The sequence below is a fragment of the Manis javanica genome, chromosome 7 (assembly GCF_040802235.1).
Source record: "Manis javanica isolate MJ-LG chromosome 7, MJ_LKY, whole genome shotgun sequence".
In the NCBI taxonomy this organism is placed as follows: Eukaryota; Metazoa; Chordata; class Mammalia; order Pholidota; family Manidae; genus Manis; species Manis javanica.
Genome location: NC_133162.1, coordinates 86,345,802 through 86,364,788, shown reverse-complemented (window position 1 = coordinate 86,364,788; position 18,987 = coordinate 86,345,802). Strand labels below are relative to the sequence as shown.

At 37.7% G+C, this 18,987-nt stretch overlaps 1 long non-coding RNA gene across 2 annotated transcripts in view; it reads left to right on the top strand.

Annotated features, from left to right (window-relative positions):
* The first annotated feature begins 693 nt into the window (after nt 1-693).
* LOC140850454 (uncharacterized) overlaps nt 694-18,987 on the top strand; it is a 30,836-nt gene continuing 12,542 nt past the window's right edge. Inside the window, exons 1-2 of one of the 2 annotated variants that reach the window (XR_012133311.1) lie at nt 694-895; nt 15,778-15,822. This is a non-coding gene — a long non-coding RNA (uncharacterized lncRNA). Of the gene's footprint in view, nt 896-1,862; nt 2,338-15,777; nt 15,823-18,987 lie in introns of those variants that run through there. The other variant, XR_012133310.1, reaches the window with a different exon arrangement.

The window sequence follows — 18,987 nt, the reverse complement described above, 5'->3', positions numbered from 1 at the left end:
TTATAATCCCAGTGTGGGTCTTGTTCAGGGACAGCAGTGGGGCCAGGTTGACAGGTGGGGTCAGTCCTGTGGGTTTCGGTAGCGTGCGTTTGGGCAAAGTCCCAAGCTCATCTACGCTCTTCAGGGAGGAGAGTATTGGCCAGGAGCATGAAAATGTCATGATGCATGAGGCTGTAAGACTGGAGGGTCCATTGAAACTCCCTGATGCATTTCGTGGGATCAGTGGAAAAGGAACTTAGGCATTTCTCTAGTTGGGCTAAATCTCCTAAATGCCTTTGGATCTTGCTACCTCCAGGAGCGGGGCGATAATTTTGGCAGGCTCTCGGGACCAAGTCTGAGGGGGACTGAAGGGTTCTGGCTCAGTCTGTGGGGGAGTGATGTGGTCTAGCTGCGGTTATTCAAGCAGGTCCTGAAGTGCGGAAGGGGGGCAAAGAAAATAAAGAAAGATAGAATCAGACCCACGTGTTGCCAGCCTGCAGCCCAGCTGCTTGCCTTTGCTGCTTTAGTTAGGCTTCAACTCATGACTGAGGTTAAGAGTCCCATGCTCTACTAACTGAGCTACAGCAGGGCTCCAGTTAATTGCTTATGAAATGCGTAAACAGAATGTTCTTTGTTCTCCATTCCTGCCACATGGCAAGAGGGGGAAGGGCATACTTAGAAGCAGGGGCGGTGTTTCTACACATCTTCAAGGTCTCTCTATTTTCAGAGTGAAGAGTCTTGGCTCATCTTTGAGGACAAGTTATGTTTTTGTTTACAGATAACTTCCAAGGACTGCACCGGTTGTTCTCTAGCTTGTGCTTTCCCATGCTGCATTCAGACATGGGGGAAGGTGCTTTCCAATTCTGCCTACAAACATGTAAGAAGACAAAGGCGGTCCCTAACAGGGAAGAAACAGGTGATGAGGGCAAAGACGGAGGAGGCCCCTGGGACCTAGTTAAAGGGGGGCTGAAAGGCTCAGGCTTAATCTGCAGGGAATGAAGATGGAGGAGGTGAGATGGGGGAGGAGATGGTTGGGGAGGAAGGGAGAAGGGCTGTTGTAGGAGAAGAAGGGGAAGGGAGTGAACGGGAGGCTTCTGCGGGGGCAGCAGCTTGCAGGCTAGAAGAACTTGGAAGGGGGCGGGGAGAGGAGGAGGCGGAAAGCTTCTATATAGGGAATCTCCTTCCATTTTTTCAGGTGCTGGCAGTAGTTAAAAAGATCGCGAGTGATGTTAGGATCAAGAGTTCCCCCTGCAGGCCATTGGTTTTTATTGTCTAGGGGGTATGTCGGCCAATCTTGGGAGCAATATTTATGGAGAAGTTTTGGTTTTATATCAGGCGTCAGGGAGAGGGTAGCCAGATGCTTAAGCAGGCATTCAAGAGGTGAACTTTCAGGGAGGGATGAGGAGGCTCCCATGGCTAAAGGACAGAGAAGGAGACAAACAGGGGAAGACGAACGGAGATCCTCGGACTGGAAGCAGACCACAAGGAGACAAAGGGCGTCCCCGATGATCCTTGGTGGTCTGCGGAAACTCGTATACGAGTCGGAATTTCTTGGAAAGTGTGGGTCGTCACCCAGACTTCCCTAAGAAGGCAGAGTGCCGGAGTCTCGAGGTACCTAGCGCTAGGCGTTTTCAGCGGACAGAACAGAAGGAGGAGGGGGGGTTAAGGGAGCGTTCTCATCCACAAAGGAGTCACCTCATTTATGGCTGTTGGAGGGGGGTGCCTGAGAGTCGGCCGCAGCCGTGAAGGCCTGAGGCGGGGATTTATGACTGTTGGAGGAGGGGCCTGAGCGTCCGCCACAGCCGTAAAGGCTTGAGGCGGAGATTTATGGCTGTTGGAGGAGGGGCCTGAGGGTCCACCGCATTCGTGAAGGCCTGAGGCGGGTAGAGTTCCCTCCTCATCCCCGAGTGTCAGGGCCTTGCCGGACGATCACGGTCAATGGCACTGCGATAGCTCGGGGAAGAGTGGCCCACTCCGGGGGGAAAACTTACCTAAAGGCCAGAGAGGAGTGGTGAGTGTGATGAGCTAGCACCGGAGAAAGAGGACGAGGGCAAGCTGCTGTTGGTGTCGGGGGGAAGACGGGGCCCAGTTGGGGTGTCCCGTCTCCCGGGTTTCGGCACCAATGAAAGGAAAGGAGCGACACATAGCAGCAATTCACTGGAGCATTCCGCTTTATTAGGGAAAGGTGCTGAGTTATATAGGAAGGGGCATGAATTGATTGAGGTGTCACTTCTACGGGGCTGGTGGCTGTTGGCTAGGTGCTGGGATTGGGAGGGGGACGAGATGTGATTGGGCTTCAGGTGGCGCCGGCAGGAACTGAGGACCCCGAAGAGAAGCCGGAAGTTTGCCATCTTACTGGTGGGTACCCTTCACCCTCTAAAAAAAAAAAATACTTTTTTGAATTTGATTTTGGGAAGTTTCAGAAGAACGTTTTAAGGCACTTGCTTAAATAGGACCATAGGTTGCTTCTATGAACAACAAAGTACTTCAAAGGCAAATAAAGGTTACACAGTTGTTATCAAAGTTTAGCTTTTAATCTTCTTAATATTAATATCTCATTTTCTTAAAAACTGACAACTCACTGAGACTTTAAGCATAAGAAACTGCTTTGATAAAACAATTAGAACTTTTGTAATCTTTCAATATTAAGAGCTAACAGTTAAGAAAACTTTGTCTTTTTAACTGAAAACAAAATTTTAATTTTGCTTTGTACTTGATACTGAGACTCATTTGCTTTAATTTGATATAGCATGACCATATTAAATTCTTCTACAAACTTTTTACAACTTTCTGTTATCAGAATTCATTTTTTAGCATGCAGAAATGTTTTCCTTACTACTTTAAGTAGTTTTGATCAGAACTTAAAACTATTACTTTAACCCTCAGTGTATACTGAAAAATAGGCTACTGTAAACTGTTACACTAGCATTCTTCAGATTGATACATTTATGAATGTATATTATCATTTTTGGAACTGTGCTTTATAGCACAATTTCTTATTAAGCATAAAATATGTCTAACTTAGCAAACTTTAAGAATTTTGGTTACTACAAAAATTCTCAGGCTGTTTGCATATATATATATATATATATATATATATATATATATATATATATATACTGTTATACATTAATATAGTATTATTAAAATTTATTTGCTAGGCTTGTTTACTTATTTTTAGCAACTATGCTAGATTACTTACAAAACTTTTACTGAATGTTAGACAAAGGGAAGCCTTTAGCATTTTATTCTTAAAAGATTTAGCAGATTACATGGACTTAAATGACCTTAGGTAAACTTAGGCAGCTGATAACAACAAGGACATGCCTGCCTCAGCTAAACTCAAATTAGCATTCATGCTTAACATTTTTTACTAGATTCTCTGGAAGTTTTAGAATGCTCAATCTTCACAAGTGCTTGTTTTTAAATAAAATATTTTTCATTTATACACTTAGACACACAAATGTACAAACAGATACAACGACTACAGTCAGCAACACTTTTCATATAAAAACATACACAGACAAACCTATACAAAGACTTAAGTTACTGATATCCAATTGCCGTCTCTCTTCTCAGCTTCTTGTCTGTGGCTTCTGGAACTAGAGGGCTGGAAGGGCGTGTTCTGGTGGGGGAAGAGGGCGGTGAAGGTGGAAGGAGAGGGGGAGGGGGTGGTGCAGCCACTGGAAGAGGAGAGCAGGGCAACGGCATGGTTGAGAATGCAGGACTTTAAGATGGAGGCGACAGGTGGGAAGACAAAGAACTTAGAGATGGTGGTGGAGAGAGGGGGAGGGGATTGCGACCTGAGGGAGGTGGGCGACTGAGGTTTTCTGGCAGATCTGAAAAGGAAGGACTGAGCAGAGTAAGAGGCTGACAATCTTTAACTGGAGATTGGGTTAGGAGAACCTGAGTTATAGAACACTTAACATGAAGGTTTTGACAGGAGTGCAAAGTCCAAAACGCCTGCACATGTGGAATTTCATTCTACTTTCCGCTCTGGTGGCAATAATTAGTTAAGTCAGTGAGGAGGCTAAAATCAAAAGTTCCCTCAGGGGGCCAGCGAGATTGGTTGTCCAAGGGATACTGAGGCCCGGCCTCAGAGCAAAGGAAGACTAACTTCCGTTTGTGAATTTCCCAGGACAAACAGAGTAGCCAGATTAGAAATGAGACACTGCAGCAGGGTCTGAGCCTCTGCTTTCATGGGCTGGTTCCTCATGTCTGTGCTCACTTCCCAAAAAATATCCCACTGAGAGGAGCGTGCCCAGCGTCCCAAGCGCACCAAGTCAGGGGATACGGCCTGGGAGCCTGGGTGAGGGACGTCTCCCCCACCACAGGGTCAGGGGCGAGTATCCCGGATACTCACAATGGATGGGCTGAATGCCCCAACCTGGACATAGGTACGATTTTGGACGGACCAGGTGAAACAGAGTTAGGAAGGGCAGCAGACCGGGGAAAGCTGAGGGACTCACCGAAAAATAATCTATGCAGCGGAGAGCAGGCTGAAGTCCCGGGTCAGGGAAGGAGGGGGTGGGGCCGCTAGTGGATGGTCGGGGCCTCGTGCTCACACTCCTCCCGGGTTTCGGCACCATATGTAAGATAAATTCTAGCTGGAATAAGCAGGCAAAGAGAGGCAACAAAGGGCCAGGTAATTTATTTAAATACCCCTGGGTGATGTTCTCACAGCCTGGGTACTACAAGCCAGAGAAGTCACACCCGGTTAGGGAGGTGGGGCGCTTATAAGGGATTAGGAGGGGGAGGAGTGGGCAAACTATCTTAGTGGGGGTGTTGAGAGGTATGATTGGCTAAAGGTGACATAATAGTCAACTAGAAACTTTTTTCTTTCCAAGAAGGAGGAGGCTGACATCCGGGTCTTAGTTGGCACTTCAGGATGGAATTCAGGGAGAGCCGTCCCCTTTCCATATATGGCACGGACTCTGGGGTCTGGTCTGTTCTCCCTCTATGGCATCTCTCTGTTCTGTTTGCATGTCCTTGTTTTACCTTTCTCCAGCCTAACAATTATCACTACAATGTTAATCATAGTAGAGTATATAAGTATCAAAATAATGTAGACTTTAAATTTATACAGTTATAAATCATATGTACATTACCAAAAACACTAAATACATAAACAGATATTTTTATGTATTAAATGTTCTGGAGGTAAAAACTATCAAATTGGAGAATGGTTAAATTGATTGTGTTACTTTAAGAAGTCAGGAGAAACCTTAAAGTGACCACCATTAGAACAGAATTAGAATTAAATGATTGTGCCATAATGATTCTGACTGTTCTCAACAGGAGTAACATCAACTTTTAATAAGCCCAGGGCAAGAATGCATTCAGTGTTTTTGAAAAATAACAAAAAGTTGCAATTGACAAAGGGGAGTAGTTGACAGGAGGAGGGGTTGATGGTGATGTCAGACAGCTGTGGTCCAAAAGATTAAAATATAACTCTTTTTAAGATTTTAATTTTATTCTTAATTTATTAGTGTATTTTGGCAAATGAGCAACATCTGATTTATATTTGTCTAAGATCTTTTCCCACCTCTATAAAAAAAATATTGGGGAGAACATAGGTCTTAAATAGCTCATTAGGGGACAGTTAGAGTTTTTCTTATGAATGATTATGTTTTCTTAGACAAAATTAGAAGGCATGGAGGTAATGAGAAGAGGTTAGATTTTCTGTATTTGGAAAGTGGGACAATAACAAAAGAGCGTAGCATTTGTTTCATCAGAGTAATGGAGGGAGAGGAGAGCATAGTACATAAGTATTTAGAGGAATAATGCAAACTTCCAAAATTTGTCAAAAGACATAAAAACCACTCATTCAAGAATCTGAGTGAACTCCATATGAGATAAATCCAGACATTCATGCTCAAGGCACTAAAATGATGAAAATGAAAAACAAAAAATCTTGAAAGTAGCCATAGAGAAACAATTACTTTGGGGAATGTTGGTAGACTGGGAATGATCTAAAACCATAAGGCTAGAAGGAAATAGTACGTTTTTTCAAGTACTAAAAGAAATGAGCTGTCAAGTAAAAATTCTATATCATGAAAATACATTCATGAAAAAAGGGGAACTAAAGATAGTATACAAAGGAAAATGAAAAGAAAATATTGTTTGTAAACCTACCATTAAAAAATGGCTAGAGGGTTACCCACTTTTTAAAACATGAGTGTGAAAATGCTGGCCTTAGGATGAAATACTAAATATGATGTTTTGAAACATTGTTTTTAAAATATAATTTCTTTAGTAAGGGAAATTTAAACTGTTTAGGTTTGGAATCTTAGACTCTTAGTTCAAATATGCCTCTTTATAACCACCACTCGTCAAATGCCCCTGGAAGTACTAAGAACAAATTCATTCTTACCTACCTGTGCTAACCCTTTAACTATGACACTATTATTTCTAATCATGAAGACAACTGAATCCCTGACTCCCAGACATCCTTAGTGTCTGCAGTGGCCTTTTGATTTTGGACCCTTAACCATCTTGACTTCCGGTTTACTTTCCAGTCTAATAGGGCTCTTCTCAAAAAGTGACACCCAGGTTGGTATTACATATACCATATTTGTTCTGAAATATACCAAGTATTAGTTAACTTTTCATCCTAGCCATTAAAATGTTTGAATTTGGGGACAATTTAAAAAAATAAAAAGGATGGATAAGTAATAGAAATTGATCTATTCTTGACTCTTTATAAATAAATTGAAGTTTTAGTAAAATAAACTTTACATTAAGAAAAAAATGGCTAGAGGAACTTCTCTAAATAGAATATAACACAAAGCTTGGAACTGCAGAAAAGAATAGAAGTAGAAAAATTAAGGGTAAATATAATGGAGTTTCCTTCTTATGAGTTTCTGAAAACATGTTTGATGATTGGAGCAGAATTTATAATACATTGATATTTTCTGTATGTAGAGGAAATATAGTTTAAAAAGTAGGGAGAATAAAGGGATTTAAGTAGAGGTAAAGTTTTAAATGGTAAAATGTTGATCTTAGAAGACTATGTACTATACATGTACAATTTACATCAAAATGCCCTAGAATACCTGGAAGAACCACTAGAAAACTGCAGAAAGTGATACAATTAGAAACACTGTTAATAAGTGAGGATGGAATCTTTAAAAAATGTTCAAGTAGCCAATAGGAAAATAAGAAATTCAGAACCTATGAATGAGAAACTTGATAAAACAAATGAAACAAATGAAGTGGCAGAATTATCTATTCTAGCAATGTTTACACTAAGTGTATATGATTTAAATAAGGCATACCTCAGAGATGTTGTAGGTTTGGTTCCAGACCATGGCAGTAAAATGAATTATCACAATAAAGTCAAATTAATTTTTTGGTTTTCAAGTGCATGTAAAAGTTATACACTATACTGTAGTCTGTTAAATGTGTAATAGCATTATGTCTGGAAAATGTACATACCTTAATTTAAAAATAATTTAATGCTAAAAAATGCTAACCACTGTCAGTGAGTTGTAATCCCTGATCACAGTTCACCATAACAAGTAATAATAAAAAAGTTTGAAATATTGTGATAATCAAAACATGACACAGATATAAAGTGAGCAAATGCTGTTGGAAAAATGCTAGCAGATGTGATAGACACAAGGCTGCCATACCTTCAATTTGTAAAAAAAAGTGCAAAATCTGCAAAGCACAATAAAGTGAAGTGCAATAAAATAAAGTATGCTTGTACACCAATTAAAATACAAACTGACAAAGTGGATCAAGTAAAAAATGTTTAAAATATAGGTTATTTATAAGGAAACCCACTTCAAATATGCCATAGTTAGTTTGATAGAGAATAGATAGTTATATAATGCAAACATTAATGAAGACAAAAGCAAGGATGGCCATATTAATATCAGATAAAGTAGTTTCCAAAGCAAAGAAAATTATTAGACAAATTAGGAACATTCCAACAAAAAGACAAATGTGGTCCCACCAGACAGTAGAACTTCAAAGTATACAAACCAAGTCAGATGAGCTGAAAGGAGAAGTAAACCCTTAATTACACCTGGGGAATTAACGACCTCACTCAGCATTTGGAAGGACTACTAGATATTAAATCAGCAGATATGGAATAACTGAACAGCACTATCAACCAACAGGATTAAAGCAATGTTTATAGAACACTGCCCAACAGCAGGATACACATTCTTCTCAAGTGCCCATGGAACATTCAGAAATGTACAACATATCCTGGACTGTAAACAAACCTCAATAAGTTTATCAGAATTGAAATTGTGCTCAGAGAAGACAAGTAGTGACTCTGTGGCATCTTACTACACTGATGAACAGTGACTGCAATGGGGCATGCGGGGGGACTCAAAAATATGGATGAATGTAGTAACCACATTGTTTTTCATGTGAAACCTTCATAAGAGTGTATATAGATAATACCTTAATTTTTAAAATTGTAATAATAAAAGAAAATTTAGACAATTTTGCTGAGTATGTTCTCTGACCATAATGATATTAGACTATGAATCAATAACAGAAGACAATGGAAAAATACCCAAGTGCTTGGAAATTAAATCACATCTAAGTAAAATATGTATCAAAGAAAGCTCAAAGGAAAATTGAAGTGTACATAAAACTGAATGAAAATGAGACACAGTATCAATGTATGTGGGAAGCAACTAAAGCAGTGCTGATAGGGAAATTTATGGCACTAAATGCTAACATAAGATGAAAGGTTTAACTCCATAATTAACTTTCTACTTCAGGAAATTGGAAGAGAGCAAACCAAATCCACAACAAGTAGAGGGAAGAAAATTATTGAAAAATTAAGAGCAAGAATCAATGAGACTGAAAATATGAAAACAAAGTGAATGAAGCACAATGCTGGTTCTTTGGGAAAAATCAATGAAATTGATAATCTAGCAATCTTGACAAAAGATATAAGACAAATCATCAATATTAGGAAAGAAATGGAGGATATCACTCTTGAATTCATTAACAGGGTGATAAGGGAATGCTGTAAAAAACTTCATGATCGTAACTTGGTAAGTTAGAAGAAATGGATCAATTCTTAAGTAACCACAAACTACCAAAGCTCAATGAAGATGCCAGATAATTTGAATGATCCATGCATTGTCATAGAAGATAATGTAATTTGAAGAAACTTAGTTTTAAATATACTTGCAAAAAAGAAAGAAGTCTACCACAGATGTCTTCATTGGAGAAGTCTACCAAATATTTAAATAAAAGTTAACAATATTACACAATTTCTTCCAGCAAATAAGAGAAGAAGGAATACTTCAACACTAACAAGGTTTTTAAATTATTCTGATACCAAAGCCATATGACAGTACCATATGATATAGCATAGCTATATTTTCAATGAATTTAGTAATAAAAATCCTTTAAAAATATTAGTAAATGGAAACAAGCTATGTATAAAAGGAATTATATACTATGATCAAGTGAGGTATATGCCAGGTATACAAGACTGGTTCAACATTAAAAAATCAGCATCATCTACCATAGTTAGGCTAAAGAAGATGCTGTTTTCCATAGAACTATTTTCTTAATTTCCTTTTAGACTGTTGATTGTAGGTATATAGAAACACAATTGATTTTTGGGAATTGATCTTGTACCCTGCAACTTTGCTGAAAATTTCTATATTAGGAGCTTTCTTGTAGATTCCATAGAGTTTTCTGTATTTTGAGGGAAACTTCTTCTTTATTTAAAGCCAGTAGTTCCCTAATCCCAAAAGCAGAAAGCAGATGGTGATTTTATGAGAAAGAAAAACTGTAGACAAGTATTTCTCATGTGTAGATCCAAAAATCCAAAAAGAATTCAATAGTGTATAAGAATTTCATACCATGACCAAGTAGGACTTATTCCAGACATGAAAGACAGGAAGAATATTAAAAAATCAATTAATATAACCCATCCTATTAACAGGCTACAGAAAGAAAAATCATGTGATCACATCAGTAGATGTAGAAGACACATTTGACAAAATCCAACACACATCCAGGAACAAAACAGCACACTACAGAGAGAATCTCCTGAACTTGATGAAAAACATCTGTCATGAAACGTGTTAACATCATAATGGAAAGAAATTGGATGTTTCCTAAGGTCAGGACCAAGATAAGGAAGTCCTGTCTTACCACTCTTATTTGACATCCTACTAGAAATTACAGGTAACACAATAGGACAGGAGAATAAAAGGTATACAGATAGCAAATGAAGAAATAAAACTCCTTTTTCCACACAGGCATCACAGGTATGATAATCTGAGTAGGAAATACTGAAGAACTGGCAAACTCATGAAATGAATAAGTCATTATAGCAAGGATGCAGGATACAAGGATGTTATTCAAAGGTTATTTGCTTTATCAGTATTTAAGTTGTAGTTGTCTTTTTATTGTTGAGTTGTAAGAGTTCTTTATATGTCCTGTATACTACTCCTAATTGGGTATATAATTTGCAAATCTTTTCTCCCATTTCTGAGTGGGTTGTCATTCACTACCTTGGCTTTGTGCTCTGAAGCAAAGTTTTTTATTTCATGGAGTACAGTTTATCAATCATATCTTTTGTCACTTGTTTTTGGTGTTGTATCTAAAAGGGCTGTATCTCTAGTCCAAGGATATGAAAGTTCAGTGCTATATTTTCTTTAAAATTAGGGATGTGACTCATTTTTGTGTATGGTGTGAGAAAGAGTTTTATTTTAATTATTTTGCATGTAGATATCCAATTGCCTTAGTACCATTTTTTTGTGTGTAAAGCTATTTTTTCACCATTGAATCATATTTGCATTCTTATTGGAAATGAAATGAACATATGTTCATATTTATTTGTGGACTTTAAGTTTAATTCCATAGATCTATAGGTTTCTCCTTATTCCAGTACCACACTCACTTGATTACTGTAGCTTTGTAGCAGATTTTGAAATCAGGAAGTGGGAATCTCCCAGCTTTCTACTTTTCTTCAAGACTGTTTTTGATTAATTACATTTTTGAATTTTCACATGAATTTTTGGATCAGATTGTTAATTTCTGCAGAAAAGCAGTTGGCATTTAGAATGGGATTATGTCAAATTTAGTATCAATTTGGCAGTTGCTGCCATTTTAATAGTACAGAGTCTTTTGACTCATGAGATAGATATGTTTCCACTTACTTAAGTCACCTTTAATTTCTTTTAGTATTGTATTGTGGTTTTCAGACTATAAGCTGTGTACCTCCTTGCCTAAAGTTTTTTGTATTTTATTCTTTTTGAAACTATTGTAAGTAGAATTATTTATTAGTTTCATTTATAGATTGTTCATTGTTAGTATGTGGAAACACCCTGTAACCTTGTTGAATCCCTTTATTAGTTTTAATAGTCTTCTAATGGATTAAATTTTATGTACTAGATCATGTTAACTGCAAATACATCAGTTTTACTTTTTTTCTCAATCCTGATTTTTTTTCCCCTGCTGGCTAGAACTTCTTGTATAACTGGTAAGAGGGCATTCTTGTCTTGTTCTTGATCTTGAGAGGAAAGCATTCCATCTTTCACCATCTGTCATGTTGTTGGCAATGAGCTTGTCATAAATGCCTCTCATCAGGTTGAGGAAATTTACTTCTATTTCCAATTTGTTAGTTTTTACCAAAGGGTGTTGGATTTTGTCAAATACTTTTTCTGTGTGTATTGAGGTGTCCATGCAGTTATTGTCCTTTTTCTTCCCCATATTAGCTATTACTTGAATTCATTTGGGGGGGGGCTCCTAAAGCATCAATATACATGCTAAAATATGACTCAAAATCTTGAGTTCTTGTGGGCAGGGAAAATATCTCAGTCACTTTTGTATCCTTCAAAGCCATCCATACACCTAATAGTCAACAAATATACTTGAATTAAGCTAATACTGCAACCTAAAGCCATTTTCTGTTTATTTGCTGTGTACAGTATTCATTAAAACTAAATCCTGTCACTAGGTAGCTAGTTAGAGAACATTAAGGTGTACAGTATGCCATTCATTTGAATAGAATTTGTATCTTACTAGCTGTGGTCTATTATGCCATCTCATACCACCAAGAATCTTTATTTGTGTAATTTCTGTAAGTACGTTTCAGCTGAGTCCTTCACATTTTGATGTAGGGTAAAAAAAGAATATGAAATTGGAATTGGAATGTTTGTCTCTGGGATCTTCAAAAATTACATGCAGAAATTTAAGGATCAAGTTTATAATTTGTAATGCTGTTAACATTTTGTGACTATACCAACTTCATAGTGTTCCTGAGTGAAAATGATATGTAAGAATGCCCACTATGGAAATGGCTATAGTTACTATGTGTCCTAATAATTTAAAGAAAATAAAAAAGATATGTTTCTAAGTTTTCCTAAAGACTTATTTTTTGTTAACCAAAAATTTTATTTTTTTGAGACATATATTTGTATCTATTTTCTTCCCCCCCCCTTTATTTAGGTATAATTGACATACTAATTCAGGCATACAGCATACTAATTTGATGTTTTTATATATTGTAAAATGATCACCCTGCTAAGTCGGGTTAACATCCATCACCATACATAATGACAAATTTCTTTTTGCTTGTGATATTAACTTTTAAGATCCATTTTTCAGCAACTTTTAAATGTACAGTATAGTATTATTAACTATAGTCACCACATTGTGCATTAATATTATTTGACCCCCTTAACCCATTTTTACCACCCTCTCCCCACCATTCATGCCTCTGGCAGCCACCAGTGTTCTCTATGTCTATGAACTTGTGGGGTTTTTTTTTCTTGTTCAGGATTTGTCATTTTTGTTTAAGATATATAAATGAGATTATGCAGTATTTGCCTTTCTCTGACTTATTTCATGTAGAATAATACCCTCATGGTACCTTTATGTTGTCCCAAATGGCAAGATTTCTTTCCTTTTTATGGCTGAATATTTCATTGTTTATATACACACACCACATTTTCTATTTACTTTCATCCATTGCTGGACATGGGATACATACCCAAAAGTGGAATTAGTGGATCATGTGGCAGTTCTACTTTTAACATTTTTGAGGAACCTACATACAGTTTTCCATACTGGTTGCACCAATTTACATTCCCACCAACAGTGCACAAGGATACTCTTTAATCTATATCCTGGCTAATCCATGTTATTTCTTGCCTTTCTCTTACTAGCAATTTTTTTTTTTGAGAGGGCATCTCTCATATTTATTGATCAAATGGTTGTTAACAACAATAAAATTCAGTATAGGGGGGTCAATGCTCAATGTACAATCATTAATCCATCTCAAGCCTAATTCTCGTCAGTCTCCAATCTTCTGAAGCATAACGAACAAGTTCTTACATGGTGAACGAATTCTTACATAGTGAATAAATTCTTACATGGTGAACAGTACAAGGGCATTCATCACAGAAACTTTTGGTTTTGATCACGCATTATGACCTATAAACAATCAGGTCAAATATGAATATTCGTTTGATTTTTGTACTTGATTTATATGTTGATCCCACATTTCTCCCTCTATTATTATTATTATTTTTATTTTTAATAAAATGCTGAAGTGGTAGGTAGATGCAAGATAAAGGTAGAAAACATAGTTTAGTGCTGTAAGAGGGCAAATGTAGATGATCAGATGATCAGGTGTGTGCCTATGGACTAAGTATTAATCCAGGCTAGACAAGGGCAGCAAGACATCCACGGATGCAGAAGATTTCTCTCAAAGCAGGGGGGGGTGAGGTTCTGAGCCTCACCTCTGTTGATCCCCAAATTCTCACCTGATGGCCCCCCTGCGACTGTGCCTGTCTTAGGTTGTTCCTCCCTTGAGGAATCTTACCCGTCTCTGGCTAACCAGTCATCTTCCGGGGCCATACAGGGAAATGTCTCTTACTAACAATTTAACAGGGTGTGAAGTGACGTTTCATGGTTTTGATTCACAGTTCTCTGATGATCATTAATGTTGAGTACCTTTTCATGTACCTATTGGACATTTATATCTGCTTTGGGAAAATATCTATTCAGATCCCCTGCCCATTTTTTAATTAGATTGCTTTGTGTTTCTTGACTGTTGAGTTCTTTATGTATTTTGGATATAATCTCTTTATCAGACATTAATATCTCTTTGGATATTAATCTCTTTACCAGACATATGGTTACAAATATTTTCTCCTATCCATTTGCTGCTGTCTCAGTTTGAAGTTTTCTTTTTCTGTGCAGAAGCTTTTTAGTTTGATGTAGTTCCATTTGTTTATTTTTGCTTGTTGCCTTTGCTTTTGGTGTCAAATCCAAAAAATCATCAACAAGAGCAATGTGAAGAAGCTTACTGCCTATGTTTTCTTCTAGTAGTTTTAGTTTCAGGTTTTTCTCTCAAATCTTTATTTCAAGTTTGTTGTTGTGTATGGTGGAAGATAATGGTTCAGTTTCATTCTTTTGCATGTGGCTGTCCAGTTTCCTTAACACCATTTATTGAAGAGACTCCTTTCTCCATTGTATGTTTTTTCATAAATAATTTTATATGTTTGGTAGAATTCACCAGTGAAACTGTCAGTTCCTGGAATTTTGTTTGGCAGGAGGTTTCTGACTACTGATCAATCTTAATTAACAATTAATCTTTTCATATTTTCTATTTGTTAAAGATTCAGTCTTGGTAGATTGTATGTTTCTACAGATTATCCATTTTCTAGATTGCCAAATTTGTTGTGACATAATTGTTCATAGTAGTCTTTATGTTTATTTGTATTTCTGTGGTATCTGTTGTAACAACTCCATTGATTTTTTTGAGTCTGCTATTTTTCTTGGTGAGTCTGACGAAAGGTCTGTCAATTTTATCTTTTCAAAGAACCAGTTCTTAGTTTCATTTATCTATTCTATTGTCTTTTTAGTTCCTATTTCATTTATTTCCATTTGATTTTTGATATTTCTTCCTTCTGTTAATGTGGGTTCATTTTTTCCTTTTTCATTCCTTGAGGTATAAAGTGAGGTTGTTTGAGATTTTTCTTTTCTCTTGATCATTCCTTCCTCCTTCACATGTCCACTCTCTAGATTCTGAGCTGCTTACACACTCCCAGCACATCTAGAGATGTGTGGATGCCCCCATCCTGATCTTAGGAATCAGAGAGTACTGAAGAAAGGTCTTTGTCTTATCAGTTTCTGCTCTGCTTAAAACATGGGGGTGGTAGATGGTGGGAAGGAAATGAGTCTAAAATGTTAAGTGACTAGTCACAGTCATACTTGTGGCAGAATCTAGAGTAGACATCAAGTCTTTTGATTATCCAAGCAAGCATCTTCTGCTTTGACAACAGGTAAGGCAAAACCAGTTTGTTTTTTAATCAGAAAATACTTGGGAGAACCTAGATCAAGTTAGAGCAAATTCTTTTTTGTGCTTCCAAAAAAGGCCAGCCCTTAAAATGCCCCAGTACCTTTTGCAGAACCTTGCTGGAATTCTCTGGTTTATAATGAACATTACAACCTGAGTATTTGCTCTGCATCAGTTTTAATGGAAGCATTATGTTCCATTCCTTGGCTTTCCCTAATTTGCTTAATTAGTTTAATGTGTTTACATTTTTCTGTTAGAGCATACATTGTTAATAAATCTGTAAAAAGACAAATGTTTTTACATTCAAAAACGAGTATGCCCATGTACGAAACAAGTGTACTAGAGTTATGCATGGACATAGAATCCTGTGGCGGCTCTGTCATCTTTTCACCCCTTTCACAAGGCATCTCCCATTTGCAGGTGTTTTGCCAGCAGCTATGTGGAGGTTTGGGGTAGGTAATGTATCTCATGATCTTTCCTTTCTCATCTTACCCTCACAGTTCTCTGCAGTCTGCAAGGACTAGTAGAAAATGATCACATCCCAGGTAAGTTGTTCATTTATTCAGTTTTGCTTAACAATGTTTATGTGAGGTTTGTAAAATATTTATACATTTATAGGAGATAGTAGAAATGAATATGTTTACATGAGGGAAAATAAAGAGATGTCAGCAAATTGCTGGCTATGTGCCAAATGCAGTCTGCTGCCTTTTTTTTAAAGGCCTGCAAACTATAAATTTTTAGTAGGTTGAGAAAAACCGAAGTTTTTTTTGTGATTGAACATTTTGTGATTGAAAATTGTATGAAATTCAAATTTCAGTGTCTGAAGTTTTATTAGGATACAGCCATGCTCATTCATTTATGGCTGCTGGGAGCGAGCCTATGGACTTTTAAGCAATACTAGTTATGTAAGCCTTAAGACAACAGCAATCATTTCTGCAGTAAGGCAGAGTTACTCTCCTAGCCAAATCAATATAGATCTTGCAGTCAGATTGCTAAGCAATGTTTCCTCCTCTGTTCTTTCCACTGGCCTTCTAACCCTGCCAAACTCCTGCTTCTCAAGAACACCCGCTGCCCCAGGGGAAAGCCCCACCCTTAAACGTCCCTCCCAAGGGCCCCCACCCACAAGTTGGTGAACTTCCTGCTTCTCTTCCCGGTCCTCGGTTCCCGCCGGCACCACCTGAAGCCCAATCACCTCTCTACACATTCCCGCCGGCGCCAACTGAAGACCAATCATCTCTGTTCATATATTTTCGTCACAACCTATATAAATTGAGCCTGAGAAAAATTAAATTGGTCAGCTTGATCAGACATCCTGTCTTGCTGTCCATTCTTTGTGTCTCTTGCCCCTTCATTCTCTCCTCCAGGTCGTCGACCCCCATTGATAGTCCTGCGGGTCGGGACATATGGCTATGGCTATTTTTACATTTTGAGAGAGAGTTGGGTGGTTGTGACAATGACTGTACGATTTACAAGCCTAAAATATTTATTACCTGGCCTTTTACAAAAATGTTTGCTGACCTCTGATAGAGAGCAGCAAATCAGTGGTAGGGCAAAGATACCATGTAGGTTAGTGCAGATCTCATGAGAATTGCATTGTGAGAAAATAATCTTGTGATCTTGTGAGAAATGATACTGTGAGAAAATAAGAATAGCGTTGTGAAACTGGGGGATAAACATCTTTTGATAGACTTCATTAGGTGACACTGTGAATCTTCCAACAACAATCCTGCAATTATATAAGGAAGAGGTAGGAATAAAGAGATTATTGGCCATTTCAGAGGAAAAGTTAAAAGAAAGTATGTGACTAAATATGTGAGTGAACTGTGCCAGCATTGTTCAAAGAAGAGACACGTGTGGGTAAACCAGGGTGATGCAAGGTGGTTAGTCAGATGAGACAGGCTTGGTGAAAGCCCTTTGGGATCAGGCAGAATCTAAATCTTTGTTGTTTGGTGAGGGATTCCACTGTTCTTAAATTGTAGTTAAGATACGTGTAACATGAAATTCACACTTTAACCAGAAGTGTAATTACTGGGTTAAACATAAGTTCTATTTTTACTTTTTTGATGAAACGACATACTTTTCCTACAGTGCACGAGTGTTTCCTTTTCTCCACATCCTCACCAATACTTAATTCTTGTCCTTTTGATATTAGCCATTCTGACTGATGTGAAGTGAAATCTCATTGTGTTTTTGATTTGCCCTTCTCTGATGTTTAGTGATGTTGAACATCTTTTCATGTGCCTGTTGGACATCTGTGTGTCTTTGGAAAAATTCTATTCAGTTTATCTGCCAATCTTTAAATTGGATTATTTGATATCGTTGCTACTGTCTTCTATGTCTATATATTTTGGATATTAATCCCTTAACAGATATCTCATTTGCAGTTATATTTTTCTATTCAGTAGGTTGCTTTTGTGCTCTGTTGCTGGCTTCCTCTGCTCTGTAGAAGTTTCTAAGTTTGATATAGTCCCACTTATTTATTTTTGCTTTTGTTTCCCTTACCTGGGGAGGCATATCCAGAAAAAAATTTCTAATGTCGATGTTCCAGAGTTTACTGCCTGTGTTTTCTTATTTTTTAAAACTTATTTTGGTATCATTAATATACAATCACATGAGCAACATGGTTAATAGATTCCCCCTATTATCAAGTCCCCACCACATACCCAATTACAGTCACTGTCCATCAGCATAGTAAGATGCTATAGAGTCACTACTTGTCTTCTCTGTGCTATATTGCCTTCCCTGTGTTCCCCCTACATTATGTGTGTTAATGATAATGCCCCTTATTCCCCTCCTCCTTCCTTCCCACCCACCTCCACAGTCCCTTTCCCTTTGGCAACTGTTAGTCCATTCTTGGGTTCTATGAGTCTGCTGCTGTTTTGTTCCTTCAGCTTTTGCTTTGTTCTTATGCTCCACAGATGAGTGAAATCATTTGACACGTGTTTCTCTGCCTGGCTTATTTCACTGAGCATAATACTCTCTAGCTCCATCCATGTTGTTGCAAATGGTAGGACTTGTTAATTTCTTACAACTGAATAGTATTCCATTGTGCATATGTACCACATCTTCTTTATCCATTCATCTACTGATGGACACTTAGGTTGCTTCCATATCTTGGCAATTGTAAATAGTGCTGTGATAAACATAGGGGTGCATAAGTCTTTTTGAATCTGAGTTGTTTTCTTTGGGTAAATTCCTAAGAGTGGAATTCCTGGGTCAAATGGTATTTTTAGTTTTAGGTTTTGAAGAACCTCCATACTGCTTTCCACAATGTTTGAACTAATTTCATTACCACCAGCAGTGTAGGAGGGTTCCCCTTTCTCCACATCCTTGCCAACATTTGCTGTTGTTTGTCTTTTGGATGGTGGCGATCCTTACTGGTGTGAGGTGATATCTCATTGTGGTTTTAATTTGCGTTTCTTTGATGATGAATGATGTGGAGCATCTTTTCATGTTTCTGTTGAGCATCTGAATTTCTTCTTTGGAGAATTATCTCTTCATATCCTCCACCCATTTGTTAATTGGGTTATTTGCTTTTTGGGTGTTGAGGCTTGTGAGTTCTTTATGTATTTTAGAAGTTAACCCCTTGTCTGATATGTCATTTACAAATATATTCTCCCATACCATAGGATGGCTTTTGATCTGTTGATGCTGTCATTTGCTATACAGAAGTTTTTCAGTTAGATGTAGCCCCATTTGTTCATTTTTGC